A 6,212-nucleotide genomic window follows, 5' to 3' on the forward strand; every position below is an offset into this window, starting at 1 on the left:
TCCATATGTTACAGATAGATAGATAGATAGATCCTTTGAAACATGATCACCTGGTGGCCAGGGTTAATCACTTCATTCATAATGACAAATGGAGAATCCTAACTTGTATTGCTCAAATCTATTTTAGTGAGACAATTGTTCCACTACTAGAAATACTCAAATTACCTGCGGATTTACCTGCGGATCTCAGCTGAATTTCCGCAGGAAACACGTTACCTGCGGATTTTCCTGCGGTTTCTCGTCCCCAGCTAAAACCTTCGTGGGTAATATTTTCGGCAGGAAATTCCGCAGGTAATTCCGCAGGTAAATCCGCAGGAAAAATTCCGCAGATAAATCCGCAGGTACTTTCTGTCTCAAATTAAAAAAAATTTAAATATTTTTGAAACATTAAGATAACCATAAGATAAAAAGATAATTTTAATTTAAAATTTTTGAATTTATATAAGACAAATTCATAGAACAAGTTACTATAAAAATTCTACAAAATTATAAACATCAGGACATTTGATAGTAAAAAAGAGTGAGTTTAAAACAAAGTAACCAATCTCAACACCAATTCCATGCATCCCTAAAACAAGATCACTAGACTCCATTAAGTGAGTATATAGAATTCAAGTTTAATGAGATGAGAATTGGGCAGCCTTCATCATCATAATGGAATCATCCTCTCTTCATTCTTGTTCCTGCCAAGACAACAATCAACTGATTTTAATCTATATGATAACTACAATACAAAGTTCTAAACTTTAAGAAAATATAGAGATGGGGGAAGGGGATATAAGATAGGATCTGAAACCAAGTGGAAGGCTAATTTCATTTCATAACAATGTTTACCTTTGGGATTGAATGAGAAAGTTAAAAAAATAATAATAAATAATGATAATAAGGACATAGTGTTCTCAGTAAAGGGTTCAATCAACAGCCAAGATTTAATAATACAGAAACATTCTCTTCAGCATTTACAAACTATATACAAGGTAGTTCTCTTCTTGAGCTCTCATATACTAAGTGTTTTAATCTATCACCGACATTACTAAAACTGAACAAAAATCTAACATTACATTGCAAATATTAAACAACTAAACGAAGTATAATCATTATACTAACAGCATGAACGAATAAAAACTCCAAAGTGCAAACCTCTTGCCGGTGACTTGGCGTTGCTGCCAAGTAGATACACTGATGCTCCCATCATGACGTTCCTTGACAGACCTCCTCCTCGCTCCACTTTCCACCCGATCACCATACATCTTCAACAATTTAGTTAGCTTTTCAAATAAACAAAAATCAGGAACACTGTAAATACGCCATGGTAACTCAAATTAACAAGAACCATAGAACAGGCGAAGTGGTTACGTTTGAACTTCATCTTTGTAATATCCTTGAAAAATAATGGGACCCCTAATACAAATTTCACCACGGGGGTTCGGCTGATCATCAGATGTATAGTTCATTTCCGGAACACCTACAAGTTTTACCTCTGAAAAAGAAACAATAAATCTCTTGGTACTGGGAGTTACAAGCTACAGATAAAATAAACTATCACATTTCCTGTCGGTGATAATTCAAGTCCTTAGAATAACAAAAGTAACATCTCACTAAGTGAGTAACCATATTAAATGAATGGCCTGACAGCAAGAAATTTTCATCAAAGAAATAATTGGTTGGTTACTTACACAGTTTGAAGATTTGGTAAGGATCCATCAAAGAGTTCTTAATTTTCATCAAAGCTTGAACTGCATGTTCAACAAAGATAAATATATAAACTTTCATGTTTTTTTAGTATTAGTATTAATTATGGAATAAATTAACCTTGCAAACTAAGTAGTCACCTTCATAGTTGACCAACACTTGCAGTATATAGGCTCTTGTATTAATTGAGTCATTTTTTACTAAAATAATAATAAAGGTTCCATATTATTTCAGTATGTTGGTGTCAAGAATTGACACATGTAGACCATTTATTTTCATTCCAACTTTTAACTTAAAATAATAATTCGGTTTCTCTGTTCTCAACCAGAACCTTAGCAAGAACAGTTAAATATTCCAGAATACTATCTATCAGTAAATCAGTAGATTGTATTTCTATAAACTATTAAGGAAACATATAGGGAAGACTAGTATTGACTCCCAGCTATTTAATGAGGAGCTTTACAAATATTACTTGGCATTTAAAAACATTACTTGATCTAGAGAATATTTAAAAACAAACCTCATTTTAAGCTCGACTCCACCCACTCAACAGTCACCCCAAAAACAAGACTCTCCCCCATCCCCAATATGATGAGCCCACGGTCCAAATATCAATTGGAGTTGAATATTGACTGTTATGAAACAAAACTTCAGGTGCCCTATACCACCGAGTTGCTATCTGTCGCAATTGTAACACAAGAACTTGAATCGCGGCAAGCAGATAAATATAAATATAGTAAGTTTCAATTTTGTATGTCAAATGGTAAATATTCAACATTACCTTCTTAGTATAGAACATTTCAGGATCAGTGACGTCGAACACTGCACCACACAACTTGTATCAGAACATTAAAATTACTAAGACCCGGCAGTTAACACTGGATGAATTAAAATAAAGGAGGGTTTGGTCAAACAGAGGGTGACTTATGTGCTGTCTTTAAACAATACCAGTTATGTGGTCCTTTCCTCCCTTATAACTTTCTGTAGCTGCATCTTTATCAAATCCACCTATTCCTGTTCAACACCACAACATCATAGTGTGATTTCATTAAATTCATTATAGCATCCAACTTCGTGATGCTGACTCCTTCACACACAATACAAAAAAGCTTAAGAATTGCAATACACCTAACCAATTACAATGTAAAACAGACTCATAAATGAGGTAAAATTAAAGACGAGAAAGACAATAAATCAAGCTTACCAAAACATTGTTCCATCAAGTTTTCTATACTGAATTAAGACACTTTTCAAGTAAATCTAGCATCCCGTCCACTGAGAAAACAAAACACTACAGCTTTCTCTCCTAGAGAACCAATTGAACCATTAGAGCTTTTCTCCATTAACATAGTTTTCTCTTTGGGAACATCACAAAGATTTTTCACTAACCTCAGAAGCAAGAGGTGGAGGGCTTAGCTAGTGAAAACAGGTTGCATAACTTTTCTTGCTATTTGCTGAAATCTGCAAATAACACATTTATCAATTACCATTTGTCAAATCCTTGCAGTGAAATCTAAACTCTTTGTACTCATAAAGAACATTAACAAATCAACTATTAATTCCCTAAATTGTGAGAAAGAAAAATATGAATTAAGAAAAATACATGAACGGAGCAGAAAAGGCTCTCGTTCATCGTCTAGAGTCGCGGCGGCCGGAGGTAGTGAGAGGGTGGCTGGAAGTGACATTGTCTAATACAAAAATCCAACTGGTTCCAGTTAAAGGTCACGTGATGATGAGCACAAAAATGACCTCCTATCTTCGATTGGAGGTGAGGTGACGGAGGGAGAGGCAGAAGGATGTTCGACGGCGGCGCTAGGGTTTTCAGAGAGAACGAAGAAGACAGAGCGCGTTCACCTTTTGCATATTGGAAAAATGAAAGAGAAAATGTTAAGGGTAAAAATGATAAAATAAAATAGTTTAAGAAAAATAATAATACTTCTAATACTTATACTTATATGCTTATTAAACTCTTTTTTTACTAAAATGTAAAATAAAATAAAATTAACTATAGATAAATTTAAAAAGTCATCATTTATTTTAATTCAAAATAAAAAATTAAATATATAAGTATTTTCTTATTGATCAATAAAATAAAAAATACAAAAAAAATATATTCTTTTCACGTTTAATATATATATATATATATATATATATATATATATATATATATATATATATATATATATATTAAAATTTATTATTTAATTCCAACTAAAAATATTAAAAAATAATTTATAAATTTAAAATTCTATATAAAATTTGATATTTTAGCAAGAGATTAAATATAATTTCATATAACACATTATTATTATTATTAATATTATTAATATTATTATTATTATTATTATTATTATTATTATTATTATTATTATTATTATTATTATTATTATTATTATATTATTATTATTATTATTTTATTTTTATTTTTATTTTTTATTATTATTAGAGTAGAATTTTTAAAATTAACACTTTTATAATAATTAACAATTGAACAAATATAATTTTCTATAACACAAAATATATATTTATTAAAAGAGATTAAAGTTAAAATTTAGAAAAAATTTATAATAAAAGATATAATGACATTAGTAAAAAAATTTAATAAATTATATATCATATTTGTTTCACTATGTTATTTTTAAAGTTATAGATTATTTGGTCCAATATAAGATAGATAAGTTGAGAGAATTATATATATATATATATATATATATATATATATATATATATATATATATATATATATATATATATATATATATATATATATATATATATATATATATATATATATATATATATATATATATATATATATATATAAATTTACAGAGAAAAGGGGTGATGCACTGACAGTGTAAAATAGTTTTACACTGTCAATCAATCACAACCATGTATTCAATTCCATCACATTTTTATATTTAAAATTTTTTAATGACATGGCAAATTGTTTGTTTTCTATTGGATGAGAGTGTAAAATTGTTTTACACTGTCAGTGCATATCCATTAAACCCAAATTTACATATCATTTATTTATTTTATTAAAAATTATATATATTATAAAAATAATAAATAACTTAGAAAAAATTGGAATTAAAAATTAAAATTAAAAAAAACCATAAAAATAATTAATAAAATAGAAAAAATATTGATTAATTTTTTTATAAATATAAATAATGAAATATGTTAAAATCGCAGGTAATTTCGCAGGAAATTTACCTGCGGAATTACCTGCGGATTTGGTGTTACAGTTTGGTTTTATTATAAAGTAAAGGTTCGCAGGAAAATCCGCAGGAAAGTTTCCTGCGAATTTACCTGCGGAATTTATATTTTTGGTAGATATTTTGTTTAAAATATATATTCCGCAGCAAAATCCGCAGGTATTTCTGCAGAATTTGCTGCCACTTTTGAATCCGCAGGAAACCTATTTTATATAGTAAAGTCCCAGGAAAATTCGCAGGAATACCTGCGGAATATTTTCCGCAGGAAATTCCGCAGGTAATACGTGTATTTCTAGTAGTGTGTGTTTGCCATGGTGCTTCCCATGCTTTCTCCTTATGGAAATTGGTTGAACTATTAGCTTCATAATATATAGTTACTCTTAGGTTGTTTTTAAGATGGATCCTTAGCACACATGCAGTTCATAGTTGGAAAAAGCTAGTATTTTTATTACTATAGATACAAGTTTGTACAATCATTTGACAGTGTGCATTGTTATTACTTTTATTAGGTCCTATGTGGGAACATATCATGCAAAGAGGAGAAGATTTGCTAACATGGATATGTTGTTAATCTGCCTCATCCTTAAGACAACCCTTTGCTTTTTGTAATTTTTCGTTATCTGTAATTTTTCAATCAAGTTATGTTACTCTAAGTTTGTAGGTTGATAAGTTAAAGGGAAGCTAAGACATTAAATATTTTGATTCACAAAATGATCAACTCAGCAAATTATCAATTGTATTCATTATATATCCTCATTAGCATTAAGTTTTTTTTTTTTGGCATATGGAAGGTAATAAAATTGAGCATGGTGTATTTTAGACATTAGAGTTTGTGGCTAAAGTTATTTCATTTTAGTTATGATGCTCTAAATTTTTTATTCATTTGTCATGTGTTTCTTGAGAAAATAAGTTTGTGTGTGATTAGCCATACACTTTTATGAGAATACTTTTATGCTTTGCAATATGTTCGTTAAGACGCGTCGAGCATGCTCTCACGGATTTCATATATTTCTAGACTTGTCAGATGTTCTTTTCTTGTAGACACTTGTTTGAGTCTACTTGCGATGACGCTTGAGTTGAACTCCATTTGGTTGTCATCTTCAATGAGTCAAGTCCATTATGAAACCCTAGTAGCTTAATTTGGATCTTTAGCCGCGTTAACCGATTATGCTTGACTTTAGTTATCATTAGACTTTTTGCTGTCGTCTTTAAACATTAGTTGTCATGATCAAAAGTTAATGTTGTTAGAGAAATATCACTTTAGGTAAACTTGTAAAACAAGGTTTCACACGTTCAACA

The 6,212-nt window shown here is 29.7% G+C and overlaps 1 long non-coding RNA gene across 11 annotated transcripts; it reads right to left on the minus strand.

Annotated features, from left to right (window-relative positions):
* Nucleotides 1-403: 403 nt before the first annotated feature.
* Nucleotides 404-3,588, minus strand: LOC131639429 (uncharacterized). 11 transcript variants are annotated; one of them, XR_009294953.1, is made up of 7 exons: nt 3,296-3,588; nt 2,897-3,153; nt 2,641-2,706; nt 2,474-2,514; nt 2,213-2,371; nt 1,677-1,736; nt 692-1,480 (listed from the first exon to the last, which is right to left on the minus strand). It is a non-coding gene; the product is annotated as an uncharacterized LOC131639429 (long non-coding RNA). The 11 variants fall into 11 exon arrangements; XR_009294950.1 differs by adding an exon at nt 404-683 and having other exon boundaries at nt 1,141-1,227; nt 1,357-1,480; nt 2,213-3,153; XR_009294949.1 differs by adding an exon at nt 404-683 and having other exon boundaries at nt 1,141-1,268; nt 1,357-1,480; nt 2,213-3,153.
* Between the last annotated feature and the right edge of the window lie 2,624 nt (nt 3,589-6,212).

The sequence above is a fragment of the Vicia villosa genome, unplaced genomic scaffold (genome assembly GCF_029867415.1).
Source record: "Vicia villosa cultivar HV-30 ecotype Madison, WI unplaced genomic scaffold, Vvil1.0 ctg.002629F_1_1, whole genome shotgun sequence".
In the NCBI taxonomy this organism is placed as follows: domain Eukaryota; kingdom Viridiplantae; phylum Streptophyta; class Magnoliopsida; order Fabales; family Fabaceae; genus Vicia; species Vicia villosa.